General features: G+C 42.5%; 1 pseudogene; it reads left to right on the top strand.

Annotated features, from left to right (window-relative positions):
* Positions 1–22,108: 22,108 nt before the first annotated feature.
* LOC150015730 (non-POU domain-containing octamer-binding protein pseudogene) lies at positions 22,109–23,617 on the top strand (annotated as a pseudogene).
* Positions 23,618–23,950: the final 333 nt, after the last annotated feature.

The raw sequence follows: 23,950 nt of genomic DNA, 5'->3' as shown, positions 1-23,950 counted from the left end.
CTAGGCCAAGTGTTCTGAGCCAACTTGTGCTAATAGAAGAAATAAATCACCTACCAGCATTCAAAAAAATAGAGGAAGATAAGCAAGGAGGAGAAATACAAGTTGCATATTATTTTAAAGCATGCTATTGGTCCCAGGTAACCCCAGGAGTAAATTAAATGGTATATTAAAAGGCAGTTAAATATCATGCCTGTTCTCCCAAAATAAATGGTTCGTAATACATTCCACATTGAATTTTCTGTGCCTGCCAGCAGCACTGGATGGCATGTGGACATATTTGCACATTGTGAAAACAGTAGCTTGGCTTATGATACCTCAGATCCTGAGCTCACATCAGAATGTGACGGCAATGTCTAAGACTCAGTGGGTGCTGATTTATTGGGGACCGTTTAAAGTCAACAGACACTTTTCACTGTCTGAGTTCGGCCTTCCTCTCAGTGGGCTAGTGGCTGTCTCTTTACTGAAAATAGAAAAGGACTATGTGTAGCAATGACGAGTACTCTCTAATCCAGTTCAGCCACCTTTAGTATTTACGGTCAAGGTCATTTTTCCTTGCTGGTGTCTAGTCATTGACACTCAGCTAGAAGGACTGGAAGTTGCTATTTAAGCCCTACAAAGAAAAACTAAGTTTTACTAATTATAGCTCTTTATTAACTTTCCCATATTGGTTATCCCTGGCTGTGTAACAAATTACTCCAAAACTTAGCCATTTAAAAATAATCATACCTATTTATTATTTCACAAAATGTCTGTAGGTCAGGATTTCGGGAGCAGAGTAACTGCGTGGTCCTGACTCAGGGTCTCTCATGAGGTGGCCATCAGATGTTAATTGGGTCTGCTGTCATCTAAATGCTTCACTGGGGCTAGAAGACCTGCTTCCGAGATGGCGCACTCATAGGACTTGTACATTGGCACCAACTATTGGCAGGAGACCTCAGTTCCTCAACCACATAAGCTGCTTGCATGTCTTTACAACATGGTGTTGTCTTCCCCAGCTGACCCAAGAAAGTATGCATTCCCAGTCGGAGTACATGCCTGCGTTACGGGCCAGGTCCCCAGTTGGCAACCACACATTGATGTTTCTCTCCCTTTCTCCCTCCTTTACCCTCTTACTGAAAATAAATAAATAAAACCTTTAAAAAAATAGTTCAGTGGCTGGCACATAGCAGGCATTCAATAAATAAATAAATAAATATAAAAGAAAGAAAGGAAAGGAAAAGAGAAAGCGTGCAGTAACAGCCCGGATGTGTTTTATGGCCTAGCTCAGAAATCCCACCTCATTATTTCCAAAATATCCTTTCGGTTACACAGATTAGCCTTATTCTGTGTGTAAGGGAAGGACAGAAGGGCATGAATAGTAGTAGGCAAGGATTATTGGAGCCCATCTGAGAGGTGACCTACCACACTTTCTAGCCCATCATAATTTTCAATCCGCTTCAGTAGAAAAATCCCATAGTGTTATTTCAAATAAAGAACCAAAGGTGCTGTTGGGATCTGTAGGTTCCTTCAGTATTAAAGATGACCACCAAACAGTGTCAATATTATATGTAGTCCTGTTAAAAGAGCTATTCCCTTCCAAACATCTGATTTGATGTTTGTTAAGAAACAAAAAATACAGTGCAGAAAAGTCAAAGTTGAAGTCTACTTTGATTACCATCTCCAAGCAGGGTTTTATTCCACTGTGATGAAGCCTATGAGCATTGTCAGTTTCCTCTTTCCCTGGTGTTTGCATTGAGGAAAGTTAAACAAACAAATCAAACCGGAACCTCCTTTGCAAAGTTACCATTTCATGGGTTGCAGTCCTGGAGAGTGGGCCAGGTTCTTTTGTTAGCTGCTTCATGGCCAAGATTGCCTGGCACAAAGCTTTGTGTGTTAGCAAGCCAACTCCTTTGAGTTTGAAGTTCCTTTGGAGCTAAAGGAATAAGACCAGAAGCATCCTAGAATCCTACCTCTAATGGCTAGTTGGAAGGAATCTGAGAAACCCTCCCACCTAACTTTCCAATGTATGGAGGTATATATTCTGAAACACTGCAGATGTGATAGATGATCCTCCCACTCTGCTTTAATATCATCGGTGAGGAAAAGCTTAGTGCCATAACCTCTGACTGTTGAAGAGTTTTCATTGTCTACTTGAGCCAGGTTTATCTCTGCAGATCTTCTGATCATTGACCCTTAATTTTCCCCCATCTGGAGCAAAATCAAATGTGAAATTCCTTCAGATATTTGAAAATCGCTTTTATGTGGGTCTCCTTAGTCTTTTGCAGGTTAAACATTCCATATCTGTTCAGCCTTCTCTTCTGAGAACAGTCTCCAAATCCCTGACCATCTTAGTGTCAAGGTCCATCTGAAAAATGTGCTATCCTTTTACTTGTGTGACAGGTATTTGTTGTATGATGTCTGTTACCAAGGCATTGTGCCAGTCCATACTTCTGAACAGGATAAAGTCTAGTGGGACTGTTCCTTCCAATTAATTTAGAGGTTATGTTTCTATTGATGTAAACATAGGTTACATGAGCTTTTTTTTGAAGCCATGTCAAGCTATAGGATTATTTTTGGCCATGATCAACTAATATGATCAGTTTTTTTATTGAAGGGAACTATTCTCAGTTTAGGTCTTCCCAACCATGTGTCCATGTAATTTATTTTTTGAACCTGAACTAAAGACTTCACATTTATCTCTATCCAATTCTATCTTTTTGGTCCAACTCAACATTCCATTCCATTGAAGTCATTTAGATATCTGCTCAAACTCTTAAATTTTGATTTCATTGTATTAGTTATTTCTCACAGCTTTGTGTCACCTACGGTTTTGATCAGCATTTCTTCATTTTGTGTCCAAGTCTCTTGTAGTGGAATAGGACCAGTGACAGAGCCATTTTACAAGTTACTAGACACCTCCCTTCCCCCTCCATCAGCCCTCTTTGGGAGCAGGTTTTCAGCCAACTATGTGTCGCCCAAACCATACTGTCATCTGGTCTGCATTTCTCCATCTTGTCCACAAGAATTTCCTGAGAGTCTTTGCCAGATGCCTTGATTAATCAATACATTCTGAGTCTCTGACATTCACAGTTGGCAGTTATAGTGACCTGCTTCTTGCTCCAGAGGAAGAAAGGGAATGGAGCAAACTTGAAATCGTTCTGTCCTCTGTTTGAGCTCCCTAACCACCAAACTCCTGAGTCCGTCTAGGGGACTGCCAGGGTCATGAAGATGTATCTATTGACTGACCCCTTGCCCTGGCTCCTTGTTGTTTATAAGTATTATAACCTTGATTAGAATCCAGGTCTCTAAACTCCTAATCAACTGCTCTTTCTAGCTATCCTGGGTCCATCCTGCCCTCTCTATTTAACCTCATTTGTCTGCTCTCTACCATGCTTAGTTTCTCAGGTCCATGGGTGTTCATAATTCAATTCATCAAATATTTGAGTATGCAGTGTAAGTTTCCATGCAAGATATATTCATGACACATCAGTTCTTTCTAATGCATCCCATACAGTGACCCAAACTACCTGGACGTGGAATTGCTAGATTACATGGTAGTTCTAGTTTTAATATTTGAGGAACTTCCATAAAATTTACCATTGTGACTGTACCAATTTACAATTCCACCAACAATGCATGAGGGTTTCCTTTCCTCCACATCCTCACCAACACTTTTATTTTAAAGATTTTATATATTTTTAGAGAGGGGAAGGGAGGGAGAAAGAGAGGGAGAGAAACATCAATGTGTGGTTGCCTCTCATGCACCCCAAACTGGGGACCTGGTCTGCAACCCAGGCATGTGCCCTGACTGGGAATCAAACCAGCGACCTTTTGGTTCTCAGGCTGGCACTCAATCCACTGAGACACACCAGCCAGGGCTACACTTTTGATCTTTGGTCTTTTTAGGTGACAACCATTCTGACAGGAATGAGGTGATATATCATTGTGGCTTTGATTTGCATTTTGCTGATGTTGAGCATCTTTTCATGTACTTGTTGGCCATTGGTATGTCTTCTTTGAAGAAATGTCTCTTAAGTTCCTCCGTCCATTTTTTAATCAGATTGGTTTTTGCTATTGAGTTGTGTGAGTTCTTTACATGTGTTGGCTGTTAACTCTTTATCAGATATATGGTTTGCAAATATTTCCCTAATTCCCTAGTTTGCTTTTTCATTTTGTTGATAGCTCCTTTCTTGTGCAGAAGCTTTTTAGTTTGGTGTAGTCCCACTTATTTATTTTTGCTTTTGTTCCTTTGCTTTCAGTGCCAAATCCAAAAAAAAAAAAAAAAAACCATCATTGCTAAGACTGATGTCAAGGAGATTACTCTTTGTTTCTTCTAGGAATGAGAGATACACTGTTTCTGCCCAAGAATTCATAGAAACCTGATTCATAAGCCCCACTTATGTAGTCAGCTACCAATTTCTCATTTTTTCTGTGGTTTTCTAAAACTATGACTATAGATTGGACTCAGAGATGAAAAATCACCTCTTCCCTTAAATCTTTAATTCCCTACCTAAGCGAGTGAATATATGCATTTTAAACATCAATTTATATCCCCTAAATGGTAAGAGAAAGTGAACATTTAAAACTTTTCAAACTGAGTAAAACCTGCACTTGCGTGTGGCCCTTGCCTAAGCTTTTTAAATGCTGGTGGGTGAGTGACTTGCAACAGAACTCAAGCTCTTGGCTCTCCCCTAAAAGCTAGGAAATCTGAGCCTTTAGCCACTGAAATTCTTTACTAAATGAGCCTGCTTATACTCATTTTCAAATGTATTAATTTCTTCTTGCATTTCACTTTGAAGAAAACAAGGTTTTTATTAATTGAAGCAGGATCTCCCACAGGATGTTCAGTGTGGTGGCCTCCGTCATTACATAATAGTAATAAACAAATGGGCCCCTTTGAACTCCACAGCCCGGGCTCCTGCTGCATCTTGGCTGTGGTTCCACAGTTTGACACTTGTGCTGCCGTTAATTAGGGTGGCTGTGAGAGGTAGACAGGGGCAGAGAAAAGGCAGGATTTAAAAGCTGTTCCTGCTACCATTTGGGGAGTTTCAAGCCCTTTCTATGCTATAAAGCTAAATGATAGATTTATGCTTTATTTTCTCCCTGGCCTCCTTCCTTGGCTTCAGATTTAATGAGCCCAAAGGAAAGAGGACTCATTATTTAAAATCGGGGTGACATGCATTTAACTTTAAGATTTGTATTTGCCCAGACTTTTTATCCTTATAGCCCAAGTTACCTGCATATAAATCAGACTTCATCGTTACATTGTTGGTTTTGGTCTCCCCTGTTGGGAAAAGATTAATCTCATGGGTTATTTCCCAAAACTTGCTTTATTGCTTTCTTTTTTGCAAAGCTTATGGTATCAACTAGAGTGGGGAGGGGCAGGAAAGAATGCTTTGGGCACTTTACATGAGCTTTCAATAGTGACAAAGAAGAGAATGCCAATTCACGGTATTTATTGGCAATTCTGTGGAGGGGTGGGGGGAGGTGCCAAGGTCTCCTGTGACACCGTCCATGGCCCAGGATGAAATTGCTGCAGAAAAGGGAGTCTGACTTATCCTTCTTTAAGAATTCTAGAGGATATTTCTTATGCCTCCTTTTCTTTCCCTCTTCTACTTAGACTTGGAGAACAGAGGCCTGAGGCGGAGAAACTGGGCCATGGAATCAGGGTCAGACCTGGATATGCTATGGATCCTCACTGCCCACCTGCGCCCCAAGCCCTCCACCTACAGGCCCTCAAAGGTCAAAAAGGCCATGACCTTTATCTGTCAGACCTCCCTTCTCTGGTCCTGAGGTGGAAACTTCTCAGTGGGCTCTTTGAGTTTCATTAGTCTCCTCCTTCAAGTGTCTGTTCTACTCTCTGATGTCTCTCCAGTGCTGCTCTTCCTCCATCCCCTGGTAGAGCCACCTTTACCTCTTGCTCAGATTTCTGCATGGCCAAGAGGCGGGCCCTGCCTTCCTGCTGGCTCCTCCCTGAGCTGCTCTGTGCTGCCTACCTTTCCAGAGGGCAGCGCCAACCTCCAGCTCCTCTGGTGGAACGTGGAAAAACTCCAGCCTCATTGCCCTTAGATGAAATCTTCACCTCCTACGAGGTCTCTAAGATCTTTCATGACCTGGCCTCTGCTCAGCTCCCAGTCCCCTCTCTAGTCCCGTCCAGCTCCATCCCAGCTGCACGGACTGGACACGGTTCTCTTGCCTCTGGGCCTACGGCCTTGAAGTCCTCAACTTAGAGAGCCTTCCTTACCAGAACCTTAACCAGGTGTTCCTTCTGAGGTGTGGCCCTCACATTTCTAATCCAGTTTACATACTTTGAGTATTAATTCAATCTTTCCCTCCAAGAAATCTTATTGAATTCAAATGGAAAGACATTTTCCCTGATGCCCGGAGACTTTGGGGCTTGCTCTCTCATGCTTCTCAGGCCTCTTCACTACCACACCTTTATGCTGCTTTGGTTTCTGGCCTGTTAGCTAAGCCCCAAATCTAGTTTCCACACAAAACCACATGGTATGAGTTTATTTTTCATGAACTGGCTAATTTCATTGAAGATTAAATGATCGTGAGAGGTGACTTTATGTCGCACAAGAAAGAAGACAGAGAATGGCAGGGCAGTTTTGTTGTCCTGAGGATGCGACCTTCCTTCATCTTCTTCCTTCATACTTGGCTTTTATTCCCAAGGTCATCTCACCATCCAAAATGACTGCTGCAGCTCCAGCCCTTTCACGTACACTCCGGCCTGCAAGAAGGGCATATGCTCCCCCTTTAAGAATATTTCCCAGAAGTTGCACATAGCACTTCTGCCTCCATCCTGTTGGCCAGAACTTAGGTGCATGGCCACATGTAGTTACAAGGTAGGCTAGGAAATATAGTCTGTATTCTGGGTAGATGTGCCCAGCTAATACCTTGGGGTTCTGTTACTATGGAAGAAAGGAAGAGTAAATATTGGGGGATATTCTGCAGACTTGCACACCTGTAACAATAAGCATCCATCTTTCCTTGCCCTGCCTAGTGTGACATATGATCAGGCTCCCTTCATGCTTCACCTTTGACCTAGGATATTTTTCTCACACATCTACAGCTCACTTCCAAAGAGGATTCTGCTGAAAATATTTTCTCCAGCTTACAAAGCATGCCAACGTGCTGTGCCTGGCATTGCCCAGGCCGTATGCTTCTGTGCCAGGGGGGCACCTCGGATCGCACACATAAGCCTAGGCTGCACACACGTATCATAGTCTCAGTTGATGTAAGGCACAATGCTAGATTTACCAGTTCTCAGAAAGCAACAGCAGCTGCACAGGTCAACAGCCATGGCGAACAGTGAAGGAACAATGCAAGAATGTCCTTGGTATGCTCCCCACAGGTTCTCAGACACACACTGGTGACTGGTTTCAAAGCTGAGAAGCTACCCACCAACTTCTTCTGATAGCCCTCTTCTGGTGAAGTGAGGCACAGATGATATTTCTTTGCTAAACAGCACCTATTCAGCTGGATAGGTATTTAACTTACGCTCAGCACATCTGCATCAAATATAGCTTTGGAAGACTGCTCTTTTGGGGGAAAAAGGCAGAAAATTCATAATGTGCTCTCTCTCCCCTGCCATGATCTCCAATGCAGTAGCCTTTCTCATTGTTGTATCCTTCCTCAATGTTTCACGTGCTGCTGGACATAGACTAGGCTCTCCATAAATATTTGTTAATGGGTAGATGAATGAACACTATGTTCTAAATGAGGAAGGCACAAAGATAACTGAAACATGGTTCTTGGCTTCACAGAACTCAGTATCTAATGAGGAAAGCTAACATAAACAATTAGATCATAGAGAAAATAATACGGTGTAAGTATATGCACAATGTCAAAGTAGCACAGACGATATGCCTGAGCTGGGTTTTGATGTATAAATAGAAGTTCATTAGGCCTATGGAAGTGGAGATGGAGACGTTACAGGCAGAGACCAACTTGGGCTAAGGCCTAAAGGCATGAAACAACCTCTCAGCTTTAGGCAAGAGCTGTAAGAGTTCCTCTAACCTAAAGACCTAGTAGTATTTAGTATTTTTGTAAAACTGAGCTTTTCATTTTTTTCTAGAAGTGAGTCATAATTACTGCTAATTTATCAAAAGTAAGAACTTTGACAAAACAAAATCATAAATACAGACAACAGAATGTGGTTACAAGAGGGGAATGGGGGTGAGGGAAAGATGAATAGAGTAAAGGGGTCAAGTGTATGGTTATAGAAGAAAGCCAAACTTTGAATCAGGAGCATGCAATAGAGTATACAGAGTATTATGATGTTGTACACCTGAAAGTTATAATAGGTAATGTTATTAACCAATGTCAACCCAAAATTTAATTTTTTTTAAAAGTCAGAGCTTTACTGTAGAATGATGATTTGCATCCAAAGATTATGGAACAGGATTTGGTAATTGGTTAGAGTTCTATCCACTCCCTACCCAAGGAGGACCAATAAAATTGAAAATTTAGATTTTTGTCCTAGAGGTTGAGTACTTAGAGCCATGTGAACGCTGCACTTTCGTAATCTCAATACAAAGGTCTTTTAAAACCCAATCAACAACCACAGTGAGAAGATAACAATTGCCAATATTTACATGATGGAGTGCCAGGTGCTGTTCTAACCATTTTAGGTGTAGTGATTCATTTAATTTTCATAATAACCTTATTAGGTAGATACTAGTATTATCTCCATTGCATACATGAGAAAACCGAGTCACCCAAGTTTAGTGACTTGTTCAAGATCACAAAGCTAATAAGTGACTGAGTCAGGACTTTAAGCTCTTACACTGTTCAAAACTTCGGCAGTATATTTACAGTTATCAAGTGCTTTATTTTATTTTGTTTTTTATTTTATTATTTTGACTTTGAGCTTTTTAGCTAAGCAAAGAAAATATTTATGAGACAAAAGCAGAAAGCACTTGCTGGTTTGGGGCCTGATGTCTCCAGAGCATTCCATTGCCCTCCCATGCTGTGGGCCCCTGTGCGGCATGGCTTCCGCCCCTTGCTACTGCCTCTATGGCTCCTCCCTGTCCCTGTCCCCCCCTCACGCACACACCAGCTGCGCCTGAAGGATAGCACACTGGCCCTCTGCATGGTAACATTCAGAATGAAGGACTAGGGCAAGCAGGTTTCTAGAGGAGAGGCAAGTGACAGAGTTTCCAGAATGTTCTTACATGAGGCCCTGCTGGCAAATGAGCTTAATCCTTTCTGTTCTATCCTGGGACAATGTGTTTCACTCTCACCTCTCCCAGGGCCCCTCTTGCTCACCAGGGCCAGCTCTGACGCGGTATACTGGGTCTACCTGTGCCCCTCAGAGGCCTCCTAGCCCACTGTTCCCTGTTCCCCCCTTTGCTCTTACCCTTGCCTCTCTGTGACCTCAGTAGATATTTGTCTTTTGCAGTGTGAAGGGAGTATAGTCTAGTGCTCCAGAGCAAAGACTGCTCGCTCTGCTCAGACACACCTGGGTTCACATCCTGGCTCAACCCCACACGTTAGGTGAATTCCCCAAACTATCTGTTCCTCAGTTTCCTTATCTAGAAAATGGGTTGATAAAACCTTCCTTGCAGGGTTGTCAGGAAGATTCAAGTAAGATACTCCACAGTGCTCAGTAAATTGGCTGTGAGAGCCCTCTGCACAGTGGTTCAGAGCCAGGGCTCCAGGGTCACATGGTGGGTTGGAATCCCAGCCTGGCCATTGTCTTAACAGTGTAACCAGGACTGTGCGACTTACCCGTCTCTGTAACATGGAGATGCATCATGGTTGTAGCCATGTTATATGATTGTTATTTCATACTTATAACCGTAATGCAGTGAAGTGCTCAGAATGCTGTCTGGCACACATTAGGTGTTCAATAAATACTACTGTTGTTTGTCATTCATTATCATCATCCCCACCAGCTGGAGTTAATCCATTCTAGACTAATTACCCTGAGTGTCTGTGAAAGGCTCATCTGAGTGGGGATCTTTTCCAACTGGCTCAGACCGGCCCTGCAAGTCTTCACTTCTGCTCTCACGAGTTAGAACCTCCCCAGTGAAAGGTTTCTGTGCTCTTCTTAGAGGACAAAGGCTTGGCTACCCTAATGGGCAGAGTTCCACAGCAGACCAACTAGGATTATCTCCCTGAAGAATTCTCTTTCATTCCAAGATGAATGTTCCAGAAACAATCCTCTCTCGATGCATCTTTGAAGTCCTGTTCACTGACCTGCTTTGAAACAGGCATCTTGATTTTAAGAAAGGTTGATTGTATAGGAAGTTGACTGGATGTTATTCTCATAAAGCATATGTCATCTTAATTGAAACTGTGTGAGTGGTAAACTTTGCATTCTAAATTTAGAAAACCGGCATTGGGAGGGAATGGGACCTTTGAAACAGTGGGAGGCGGTGTGAGTTGTTTTCCACAGTCCTGGCGGGAGGAGCACCTGGTCATGCTGGCTGACTGATTGCAGATGCTCTTACCTGGTGAGGTCTGTTTTAAATTGTGCATTTTTTGGGTTGGTTCTTGTGTGTTTGTTTGTTTCCTAATGCTACCTAATCTTTTCACAGTTTTTACGGACCGTATTCAGCTTTATGACTCTTAACCAATTTTTACATCATTCAGTATCATTTTAAGAGCCACACCCTTTTCTCTAGGCCATGCTTCAGCTGGGAGAGTGGACTGGATTACTCAGTTATTGTGTCTGGGTCTTCAAATGCACAAGACCTGTTGGTAAATTACTGTTTTCTCTAATAATAGTAATAACTTCAGCACTAATGCCCAATATGTAACAAGGGGGAGGCTCACAGTGCCCCCTGTCCTACACAGAAAGGAGAGGCAGGGAGCATTTCTTCCTATTGCCACAGCTTCTAGGGGCAGAGGAAAGGGTGTCAAGAACCATGTTTTAGGGGGAAGGGGCTGTTGAAAGTGAGGGACGTGGGGTCCTGGAGTAGTTGGAATGGTCCCAGAACAAGGCACAGAGACATGCAGCTGGGACGTTCTCACTTACGAGCCCAGTCCAACTCCAGGGTCTGTATGGTAGTTTTCAAAGCTTCCTGGTGGTTCAAATGTGCATCTAGGATGCAGCCCACCCCAGGGCAGTCCCTCAGTGTGGGCCATGTGAGCGGGATCAGCGGCGTCCTCTGGCCCTCTCATGGGCCCATTGGTGCCGGACCTTTCTGGGCAGTCTTGGTGCTGACTGCTCCACTTCGTGTGGTTCTCCGGCCAGGTGCCCCCCTTCCCCCTCTGACTCCCTCCATGTCCATTCATGCTTTGCCCACGCATGGAGTCCTAGTGCCCCAGAGGCAGAGGCAGCCTTGTTCACAGCCCCTCATGTCCTTACAGGGGTATTCTGCACCATTGGAGCATAGACAGCAGCATCACAGCACACGTTGTTTGGCATTTGCTGCTTTATTCTTGCTTGTGTCTGCAGAGTTCTCATTGGCTTCGTGCAACCAATCTGCTGTTGGACAAGATGACCTCCCTTTGGCCCCTCCAGACGCTTCAGCCAATGGGAGGCCAACCATTAGACAGGAAGGAAGGAGTACAGTGAGGTTGGGGTATTTATTTGCTGTCTTGTTCCTTACAAGGTCATCTTAGGTGCTTTCTCTATATGATTATCTTTTCTCAGGTTTCAGCAGTCTGTCCCTCTCCTTGTCCCATTGGGCCCTGAGGGCGTCTCCTTCACCCTGCTAGTCCTAGGTTACTTCACTATACAGGTAATTCTCAAAGTGTGGTGCTAGGTCAGCAAAATCAGCCTCACCAGGGCGTGGCACATCACTGACACTCCACCAGTGGTGGCTCTGATGTCTGCCTTGGCTGTTTCTGATGGTTATTTGCCCCACCCCTCAGCTGCTCCTGATACTCAGCTGCCATTAGCTTCCCTCAAACAGCTTCCAATGTCCCAGACTGGCAGCTGCTCCAGAAGGTTCTACTTGTTTTCAAGGCAGCTCCACATCCAAAGTGATTGCTAGGAGTACTAGTCTCCCTTAGCACTTCTTAGAAAGGAGCTTGCGGCAGAGTCATTTCAAGCCCACTGCTGAGCAGTTGAGCCACTAGTTCCAGAAACACCTGAGACATCTGCTTCTAGAAAAGTGAGCCTTAGGAAGCACAGCTGCCCTGTCTGTCCCCCAGCAGCCATCAAATCCTTGTTTTCTTTAGGATGGTCATAATTCTGATGAAACTTTCAGATAAGTCTGTAACCCTTCTTTTTGTAGGGTGAGCTCGAGTGAACCCCCAGTCACACCCTCCCATTCACAGTAGGGGGCAGAGCCCGTCACTTCCTCCCAGCAATATCTAACCTCAGTTCTGGGGAACTTGGCCATGCCCACTTTTGTTTGCATGTATCACCCATGGCCCGTGGGGATGTGTGTGCAAATCATTCCCTAAAATAGCACTGTTCACTAAGGTAAACATGCAAATCATGTGTAATGTAGTACATTTCAAAAACCAGAGCCATGACATCACAGCATTGCAAAGAAGCTTCCGACCAGCACTGACCTAGCTGCCCCCTGTGGAGTGGTGTCTCATTCTTCTGTTCACATGAACCTGATTAGAACAAGAGCAGGCAGCTTGTAAAGCTGTGAACGTATGTGCACAGGTGAGGAGAACAGTGTTGAGAAGTTGTCCTGTGGAGACCAGAGGCAGAGGGCGGGGTGTGTTGCCGGCAGATCCATGGCCTTGACTTCAGGTCCCCATACTGAAGGCCGCTCTCAACAAAGAAAGGATTAATGGATCACAAGAGACGCTTGGAAGCTACAGTAGTGAGAATAGCGACATGGAGGCCATGGTGGGAGCCTCATGCTGCATGTTATGGAAAAAGAAATGAAAGCTGCTGCTTCTTCCTCTTTTGGGGCAACTCTTACCTGTGGGTCCTCAGCCACCCCCTCAGCTGGTTCGAATCTTCTCCCCTGGCTTCAACCTCCACCTTCACACTACTGACTGCAGTCTTCAGCAGCAGCCCAGATCGCCTGCTCATTCCCCACCCCACCTTGCATCTCCAGCTGGACTTCCCTCCATAGCCCTGCCATCAGCACCCCAAAAACTGCCCTCCTCATCCACTTCCCCAGACCTGCTTCTCTTTCTGTATTTCCCACTGCCAAGAAAGTCTTCATTTGAAGACAGTATTCTGCAGCTTAAAAAATGATTACAAACAATCATTGTGCTTGCTCCTAAGTTTGCCTCTGAATCATGTGCAGTGCATGCCTAGGTCAGATTGTTCCGGTCCCCGGGGGCGGGGGCACTTACACCCTCAGCCTACTTGGGCTGCGTAAGCCCTGTGAAACACTGGCCGTCTCTATGCAATGTTTTCATTGAAGATGTTGCTCATTACCTTCCACACCAGCCTCTTAATGAGGACCCAAGGGAGAAATTTCCCTCAGGTTTAGCGGAGCAGGTTTAGCGGAGCAGAATTAGCTGTCTTCATCCTGAGTAAGTGGGCTACTCTGGTCCTGGGAATCCTGTGTGACATTACTGCAGAAAGCTCAGAGCCAACCTCTAGTACGTACATGAGAAGGCATGTGTTGTCTGCTAACACCACTCCTGGCTTCATTGTGTATCTGCTTACCTTAATTTACATTAGTTTGTTTTGTTGCATACATTTATTTAAGCCTCCTGTAAGACGGGATATAAAATATAAAGAATTATACCCTCCATCCTCATATTTTTATCAATGAACACTCATGTACAGTATATGTAGAGATATATTTATTAAGTAGAAAGATGCAACTTTTAGTAGAGAACATGATTTGGTAAATTCTACCCAAAGGCTATATTAAATATTGACAAAATCAAAGTAATAGCACTTTTAGTAACCTGTCATAAAATAGTGCAGCATTGTGAAGAGAGATTTAGAGCTTGAATTTCAACTGGAAAGAATTTCAGTTATAGGTAGCAACCAAAATTCAAGTTATTTTTATGTGATTTAAAACATACACTCTCAATTTAATTATGTAACATGTAACAAAAATATTTTCTAATAATGGGAGGTCCCTGGCGACCAAATGAGCGACTGCAAGGGACACGCACCATCCGGGCTTCCTCTAGACCCTGGGCAGTGTGGCAAAGTGCTCTGAGAATCTGTCCCTCCCGTGCTTCCCTCATGGGTCATTAGAGAAAGGTTGCCAGAGATGAAAGTTTCTGTCATTCTTCTGCAAGCAAGCAGGTCTTTAATATTTCCTGAAACCACAGGTCTGCTGCGTGTCTTGTAACTGAAACAACTATAATCCTTAACACCAGAGAGCAGTCGGCCCCTGATAGCAGTCAAGGGGGACAGACACACCTGTGGGAAAATTAAGCAGAACCTTTTTGCACATGTCTGGAGTCTGCCAATGCTAAGCTGATCACTGGCAGGTTTTATTTTCTTTTGGTCAAGTGTTTTTAATGACTGCCCTGCCCCTCAGTTAGGGTTAGTTGGACACATTGCACACACAGATCCCCGGTAGACTTGAATACCATTCCCCATGTCCTCTTGTCCATGTTGTTTATCATGCTCACAGCTTCTGCTTCTGACACCAAACCTTAGTCCTTCTAATTGGGGAAGTCTTTCTCTTTCCCTGACACTAATCAGATTATTTTTTTTCTTAGAGTCTGCACTTTCCTAATCCTTCTTCCGAGTTGAGGGTTTTATGGGTAGATCAAAGAGAAATCATCAAGAGTGAGAGGTGAGAAAGAAGGTTAACTTGACCTTTGGGAAATTGTAGGAGGACTAATTCACAGATATGCTACTCAAAGTCTGAAACAAAGAGTTGGTTAGCTGATATAACAAAGACAAACTTGGGGATTGACTGTGGGAGCAGGGAGTGGGCAGGGGAGAGCAACTGGGGAAAAATTGGGACAACTGTAACTGAACAACAATAACATTGAGAAAAGAAACAGACAAATTTGGGGAACAGAGGGCTATGCTGTTTTGGGTATGTTGATGGAAATTTAATTTTTGAAACGTACTGTAGCCATCAGTTGCCAGATTTAAAACAAAACAAAACGAAACAAAAAACCCCATACCTCCAACTCTTCAGGAGAAGAAAATAACTTCTTTCTTATTGAAAGTCAATGATACCTGGCAAATTAAAGCAGAAGTCTATACGTTTTAATTGTTTTTCTAAATGATATAACTTTATTGTTTTCATTGACTTAAAATTGCGATAAGCCTAATATAAAAATGTAGCTATTAAGAAGAAATAAAAATATTTATATTCTTACCACTCAGTGAAAAACACTGCCAATGTTTAGTATATTTCTTCCCAGGCTGTTTCCTATACATGTACACACACACACACACACACAATTTATATATAAATATATATATAAATTATATATAATTTAAGAAATAATTCATACTACACATACATGTTTATAACTTGTTTTTTCCTTACTATATTTTAGGTACTTTCCATGTCAATATGTATGTAGATTATTATCATTAATAATGACTGTTTAATACTCTAATATAAGTACCATGCTTAATTAAATTCCTTATTTTTTGACATTTTAGTTGTGTATCAGTTACCTGTGGTCATCCTAATGCTGCATAATAGACAGCAACAGCATCTCAGTGCCATACAAAGATAAGCTTTTAACTTCTTGCTCAGAAGTTTGCAGAACGGCAGGGGTGCCGCCGAAGCACAGTGAGGTGGGGGAGGCTCTGCTCCCTGAGTCTCTTATCCGCTTCTGGTAACTTCCCATCCTGAAGCACCTAGTGTTGCATGTTCTTCTCATGGTGATGACCTAAACATCGACAAATGCTGTTCAAGCCTTGGGTGGCATCTTGGTCTAGAATGTTTTGTTGGTCACAATAAGTCGTATGGCCCAGCTGGAAGTTGGGGGGCAGGACATTCTCTGGGTCCACAGAGAGGGACATAACGAAGAGTAAATACTTCCAAACACAGATCTAGTCTCTCATTATTGTAAACATTGCCATGAACACTCCTATGCATATAGTCTGCACACCTGGTTGATTTTTTTTCTAGGATAAATTCATACAAGTGAAATTTGGTGAAAGATCTAAGGTTATATAAGTTTGGAATTTTATACATGTGACCAGATTGCCCTTGTTTGACTTATTTAAAAAACAAACAAATAATTGTCCAGGAGTGATTTTTTACGGATGTCCGAGATTGTTTTCAGGCAAGGAAAAGGGAGGCTATTTACTAAGTGAAAAAAAAAAAAAAAATCTGTTTCTGATTGAGGGGGAAAAAATCTTTAATGACAAATTTTTGTCTTAAATGTAACCTTTGGACTTTGTGAAATAAGAAGTTCCAATTAGTTCTCAAAGATGTAGGATAAGGTAATCTGATGACTTTGAAATACCGTATTATTTGACTCATATGGAAGGTACTGACAGATACCTCTTAGCTTCTAAGTACTATATTTATAAAATCTGAGTTATTCCTTCATATAAAACCCTCATATAAAACCTTTAGAATTTCTGAGAAAATAAAAACATTTTAAATAAGCATTAAGGTTTGAAAGTATTGGCAGATCAATTCTTTCATAGCACAGCATTGATTTTTCTAAGTAGCTAAGGACCTTCACTGAACTCCAAAGAGCAACAACACCAGAGAACAGTTTTCTTTCCTACGGGCAGCTCAGATAACAGAGACAAAGTTTCTTTTCCTTCCTCTTTCTTTTTTTCTCTGTCTTCTACCCTTCCCTAGCTTTTTGTTCCTCTCCCTACTTTACTTCAGCCTCCGTCTTTCTTTTTTCATTGGTTCTTGGAGTCCTTTAATTTCCAAGGAGAGAAGGAAGGCGAGAAGGAAGAAGGGAAAAGAAAAAATGCATATGTACTGTATGTGCCCAAATGATAGAGCAATCATTTATTTCACTGTGTCTGTTGACCAGAGTAGTATTTCCTCACCTCATTAATTCAGTCTTTCATTCTGTAGACATTTATGAGAACCCTATGATTTCTAATAAATCAATGTTTTGGGTGAACTCCTGTAAGTGAATGGTAAGAAGGTAGGGATTCTTGGTGTGTTTCCAGCCATTCCTCGAAAACGCATTCTTTTAGCTTTTAAAACCTGAAAAATGGCCCAGAACCAAAAGTGCCCTTCCGAAAGTCCAACATCAACATGGGTTGAAAAACGATCCCTTCCCTTCTGACCATACTCTGATCACAAAAGGGTCATGTTATTTAGTAATGTGTTTGACTTCAAGTAATTGTAACCAACTTAGAGTGGCTAAAACAAAGAGGGATTTATTTTCATCTCATAACAAAAAGTGTCCATGTAGTCAGTAACCTTGCTCCCATGGTCATTAGATGGCTGCTGTAGCTCTTGCCACCACATCCAAATTCAAGGCGGAAAGAAAGATGGAAAGGGCAGTTCTATAACTTTTATCGGGAAATCAAAATTTTCCCATAACTGCCACGTCCCTCCCCAACCAAACTCAATTTATATCTCATTGGCCAGAACTGTTGGCATGCCCATCCCTAGCAATGGGAGGGACTGGGAAAGTGAGTATTTTTGAAGAAGACATTTTAAAAAGGGTAGGAGTGAGAATAGGTGTTGGGTTGTCAATAAAAATGTCTTACACAAGGAATACAAAATACAAAAGCATCATCCATGGATACAGAGGGACCCAGAGAGGCGAGACACATGGATCAAGTCAGGCTGACTGCAGTCTTGACCCCCTCAGACTGGGTACACAGGAGTTCTCGAGTACCTTCCTCTTAAACTTCCCCCAAATTTTATATGTGTGAATATATGTAAATGTGTGGTTTGTATCTTATTTGATATATTGGTATCATAATGAACAACATATTTTTAATTACTAATATTGAAGCATTTGGCTTTTGACAGACATTTTATTAGGTGATGGTAAAGTTCTTAAACTTGTTCAAGTGGAGCCAGAGGCAATGCTGTGTCATGCAAAGAGCATTTGATTGATTGGCAATTTACTCAGCAAAGTAGCTTGAAGGTTCACAGCCTCAGTTTATTCTTCCAGGGAACAGAGACAGCACCCAGCTGCCACCCTCAGAGGGCAGTGAGCAGCCAACGAGCAAGGGCGCAGTAAGCAGAAACAGGCCTTCACGTTTGTGAGAGTGTGCTGTGTTGTTTCACGCCGGGCCCATTGAACAGCTTTTCTCTGAACCTGAGCTTCCTTGGGATTTGAAACTGAGATGGAAGCAACACTGTGTTCCCAAAAGGAAGCTTTTAGAATATTTTTCCACAAAGTTCCTAATGCTCCGACCAGGGGGAAATTCTGTCGACTGGTTTTACTGACTCCCCCAGCACAGTTTAATCACGAGGAACACCCACTGAGAGTGGTCTCACTTTTCTAAGCTGGCTTTCAGAAAGGCCCATGTGCTGTTGTTTCCATGAGTAACATCGGAAGAATAAACTGGCTGTGGGTCTCTTCCTAAGTTGTTTTTACCATGAAATGGGTATTATTATTCTTCCAAACTTAAATTTGAGGAAACAGAGGCTCAGAAAGCATATGTGTTCTAACCATGATTGCACAGAGCCAGGCTTTTAAACCAGATCTGCTTTATCAGAAGGCAGAGCTCTTAGCCTCAACTCCAATCAGGGGTCAAAGGTAATATCTTCAATCTCAAAATTCTTGTCCACCTTTTTCTCATCATCATCCTTTAAGTACACCTTTTATGTTATATAACTCCCTTCTCAACTCTGAGGTTGGTTGAACTGTGAGGTTTGGGGCCTCAACTCTACACGTGAGGAAACGAAGGCTTGGTGATGTGAAGCGACCTATCCATGAAGCTACAGGGAATTCGCAACTGAGGGAGACCTGTGATGGAGTAAGACCTGGAGTCAAGGCAGTTAGAAGCATGCCAATTTAAAAGAGGTTATGGTTTCTGACAAAGGGTTTGATCCTAACTGATAAAATATACATTGTGCCTGAATTCATTTAAGATTTCCCACCTTCTGGGAAACAGACCTCTGGCCAGAGTCCTGTGCTCTCTTCCTGGCTATTGCTGACTAGCTTGGTGATCTTTAGCAAACATTTAAACCGATCTGTGTCTTTAAATAAGCTGTTTCCCCAGATCCTCTAGAAGCTAGTGTTTTCAGATCTGGAAGAAAGAGGGCAGGGCTGAGGAGGGGGTGTTTGATGGGTAACCACACTGCACTCCTGCTGTTCTCATTAATTCTAATGGCTTTTTCTAGGCACCGTTAGCTCACATATGTATATATGTTTCTGCCATTATTCAGCTGACCTGAGTCCCAACAGCATGGTATGGAGACCTTGATAAGGAACTGGAAAACACAGATTCTAGGCCAAGGTTCATCTCACTGTCAATCGCTGGACCTCAGGTCCTTATCCCTAAGCTGACAAGGTTGAACTAGAAACCCTCTAAGGAATTTTTCTGTGATTCATTTTCCTCCCTGGGTAGAGTTACAGTTCACCATCATTGACTATTTTTGGCTCAAAATTACTGTGGCTTAGTGGTAAAAAAGTAACTTATTGCAAATCCATATTTAAAATATTTTGAGATCATGAAGAGAAAATGGGGCTCACTGTTGCCTCCAGAGCATTTGGTGTTACCAACCTTGCTGGCCAGAGGGAGGCATAGGTGGAATCTGGACTCAGTGTCACAAAGATCCTAGACTAGACTCCTTCTCCCACCTTCTATAAAGGAAAGATCACAGCCCACGTCCAATTTCACCCCACTCTGAGAACAAAACTGAGCATTAAATTGTGTTTTCTACATTATTTTATAGTGCCTCTCATAGAATGGCAAATCACTCTTAATATGTATTTTGGTATTATCCCTATAAAATTAGTGACCATGTGTATCACTAATGCATGCCATTTTCTTTGTGGTCGAATTCAATTACTAGTATAGTTTGGTGACAAGTGTGTTTTTCAGCCTGTGGAAATAATTATATTGTCAAATACCACTTCATGATTGAAAACCTTTGAAACCATAAATAGCTCCCCTTTCATAGTAATTACTTGTGGCAAATATCCTTTTTTAGAAAGTAAATGCTGAACAAATTGAAGTCAGATCATTTTTTCCTCCCCTGCTAAAATAATTGTGTTAGTAAGAGGTGATTCCAGTTTGGGGGTGTTAGTGTTATATATTGCATATTTAGTCCTCGGCGCCCTTACACACCCTCCTCTTCATCTCAAAATATTTCTTTTTCTCAGTGAGAGCTCAAGTGTTACCCATCCTCCTTGAAAAGAAACTTTCTTTAATTCTCCCTTCTTGGACAATATTAAGCACTCAATTTTACAGACCTTCCTTTAGCAGCCATTGTGTCTCCCTCTTTCCTAGTTTTGAGCTCCAAATCCAATTGCAGTTGTGCGAACTTGGAAAAGGTAAACTCTCTGAGGCCCACTTAAAAAAAGTGAGCAATAATCGTTTTACCCCACAGGGCAGTTGTGGTAATTATATGCAACAGTTACATATTAGGATAGTGCCTGGTACATAATTGGCTCTTAATGTGTTCATTTTCCCAACTATTTATCACTGTTCTTGCAAGTGTAACTCACATCTTACTGAAATCTTCATTGGAACCAGCTGTCTACCTCTCTGATGCCCAGTTTCTTTTGGGGTTATGTTGCTATTTTTTCTTACTCTTTCCTCTATCTTTGTAAACACTTGAGAAGTAGTTTTTCAAAGTCTCTTTCAGACTGGCCTCTCACCTGCAGTCCTGGGTGTGACTCCTTTGTTGTGAGTACTGATGTCGGCTTTTGATGAGGCATTTCTCCCACGCCTGGCAATTTTGGAGTGCGAGCTGATTTAGCAGGAGCCCTTTTGCTGGAGAGACTCATTTGCCCTGGATTCAACAGGAGTACCTAGGGGAAGATTGTGAATTTGCCTTTTTGGGATGCAACAGATTTCCCCAGTGCTTGGCCATGATTTATGTTCTCGTCTCAGTTTTTGAAGACACCACCAATTGAATAGTTCCCCACCAGTTCATAAAGCTCCAGCTTTATGCTGAGAGAACCCCTCAGGTTCAGCTCCCTTTCACCTGGGAAGGGCTAGCCATAGTCTCAATTGTAGATGGTATTACAATTGCATCCAGATCTCATCCTGCAGGTTTATTAGGATCTGGTACCTCTCTAAGACATTCAGCTTAATGCTGGTACAACATTCTGACGCTATTTCCTCTTTATTTATGAAGTCTCAGGACTTCCTTTTCCTATTCTGAATTTGTCTATGTGGGACATTTTTTTTCCAGTTTTTCTAGTTTATCTATTTGTTTGGAGCAGGAGATGAGTTTTTTGTATCAGTTCAGCTTCCTGTAATCAGGCGAGTTCTGTTGCTTGTCTTCTTAGTGAAATGAGTGGCTTTGGCTAAGAAATGCAGGCTAGCTTCCAGCCCTGCTCCTCTATGGAAACTGCTTTCTCGAGGATCAGCAGTAACCTCTTTGTTGCTAAAGCCAGTTGCCTTTTCTGAGCTTTGGTATACATAGATCTTGTTGAGTATTTTAATAATTGTAAACACACAAAATTATCAACTAGAATATGAAGTCCTAAGCAACATGGTCTAGGGCAATTCTTATTTGACTTATGTTTGCTGTCCTCCTAGAGCCCAGCACAGAATCTTGGATGTACATATCTGTCTAATTCCAAGGGGAGAAAACTGCTGATACTCATTACGATCACATTTAATATATACAATTCAAGAACATGGGATGCCTTTGCATCTGGTCAAGTTTTCTTTTGATGACTTCAGAAACATTCTAAAGAGTTTTATAAGTGACTTTCACATTTCTTAAATTTATTTGTTTATTTTATTTCTTTTGTTGCTATTGTGAATGGGATCTATTCTTTGATTATATCTTCAATGTGGTTATTGTTTGTAAATATGAAAGTTACTGAGTTCTGTAAAATTTTTCTACTTATTATCTTCTAATATCATTTACTATTTTAGTAGTTCTTTTAGTATTTTTTCCTTTTGAGTGTGTAACCATATCATCGATAGGTAGTGATGATTTTACCTTCTTTTAATCAATATTTTTAGCCCAGTTAGCTTTCTGATATAATTATATAGGCTACTACTTGTAGTGCAAAGTTAAATAAGATTTAAATCTTTGTATCTTTGTCTTGTTCTTGACAACTGAAGGTGCTAATTGTATTTCTCTCTTCAGCATGATGCAAGCTCTTAGTCTGGGATTGATTGATTGTTATATGAAGGGAGTATTCTTATATCATTGAATGTTTTTATCAAGAATAAATTTTAGGGACGGTAGAGGCCATGTAGCGTCGCTTTTACTCTGAGAAGAGAACAGTCGGTAGAGGGTGAGGAAACTGAGGCTCAGAAGTTAGGTGACGGGACTAGTAAGTTTGTTGGACTCTTGAAATTGAGGGTTCAAAAATGCAGAGCAATAAAACCTTTAACTTGGAGAAGCAAAACCATGCTCCAAGGAAGCATCATCAGCATCACCACCAGCAGCACCACCAGCTGCACCAGCCGGACAAGCCGTAGCAGCAGCCGCCACCGCCACCAATACCTGCAAACGGGCAGCAAGCCAGCAGCCAAAATGAAGGCTTGACTATCGACCTGAAGAATTTTAGAAAACCAGGAGAGAAGACCTTCACCCATCATAGCCGACTCTTTTTGGGCAACCTGCCTCCTGACATCACGGAGGAGGAAATGAGGAAGTTATTTGAGAAATATGGGAAGGCGGGCGAAGTCTTCATTCATAAGGATAGGGCTTTGGCTTTATCCACTTGGAAACAAGAACCCTAGCGGAGATTGCTAAAGTGGAGCTGGACAACATGCCACTCCACGGAAAGCAGCTACATGTGCACCTTCCCTGCCATAGTGCACCCCTTACCGTTAGAAACCTTCCTCAGTATGTGTCCAACAAACTGCTAGAGGAAGCCTTTTCTGTGTTCGCCCAGGTAGAGAGGGCCATAGTCATAGTGGATGATCGAGGAAGGCCCTCAGGAAAAGGCATTGTTGAATTCTCAGGGAAGCCAGCTGCTCAGAAAGCTCTGGACAGATGCAGTGAAGGCTCCTTCCTGCTAACTACTTTTCCTCAGCCTGTGACTGTGGAGCCTATGGACCAGTTAGATGATGAAGAGGGACTTCCAGAGAAGCTGGTTATAAAGAACCAGCAATTTCACAAGGAGCGGGAGCAACCACCGAGATTTGTACAGCCTGGCTCCTTTGAGTATGAGTATGCCATGCGCTGGAAGGCACTCATTGAGATGGAGAAACAGCAGCAGGACCAAGTGGACTGCAACATCAAGGAAGCTCGCGAGAAGCTCGAGATGGAGATAGAGGCTGCTCGCCATGAGCACCAGGTCATGCTCATGAGGCAGGATTTGATGAGATGTCAGAAAGAACTTCGAAGGATGGAAGAGCTGCACAACCGAGAAGCACAGGCGCCGTGAGAAAGAAATGCGGCGACAGCAGGAAGTATTCAAGGGAACCTTCCCTGATGCGTGTTCCTTTGTGTTTCAGAGAGAGCAGGAGATACAGATGGGCCAGATGGCTATGGGAGGTGCTATGGGCATAAACAACAGAGGTGCCATGCCCCCTGCTCCTGTGCCTGCTGGCACCCCAGCTCCTCCAGGACCTGCCACTATGATGCCAGATGGAACCTTGGGATTGACCCCACCAACTACCAAACGCTTCGGCCAGGCTGCTGCAATGGAAGGAATGGGAGCAATTGGTGGAACCCCTCCTGCATTCAACCGTGCAGCTCCAGGAGCTGAATTTGCTCCCAACAAACATCGCCGATACTAATAAAATTGCATTGTCTAGTCCTCCCACCCCCCCAAAAAAGAATAGATGTTACATTATGATTTTTCTTCTTAAACTTATTAGTATGATAAAGTATATTAATGTGTTTCCTAATGTGAAACTGCCTATTTCTAGGATAACCTCCACCTGATTAAGGTGCATTGTTCTTTTAATGTCTTGGATTCTGTTTACATCATGACTTCATGAAATTAACATTTGTTAACTGGAGCACAGGGTGCCAGATGATGAGCCATAGTTCAACAAGAGACCACAAAAGAAATTGAAATATAGAAATTTACTACTCAAACATCCTGGAGGAAATACCTCAAAGGGCAA

Source organism: Furipterus horrens, unplaced genomic scaffold (assembly GCF_987537825.1).
Source record: "Furipterus horrens unplaced genomic scaffold, mFurHor1.1.pri manual_scaffold_3, whole genome shotgun sequence".
Classification (NCBI taxonomy): domain Eukaryota; kingdom Metazoa; phylum Chordata; class Mammalia; order Chiroptera; family Furipteridae; genus Furipterus; species Furipterus horrens.
Note: the sequence above shows the minus strand (reverse complement) of the source record. Positions and strands in the feature narration are given on the sequence as shown.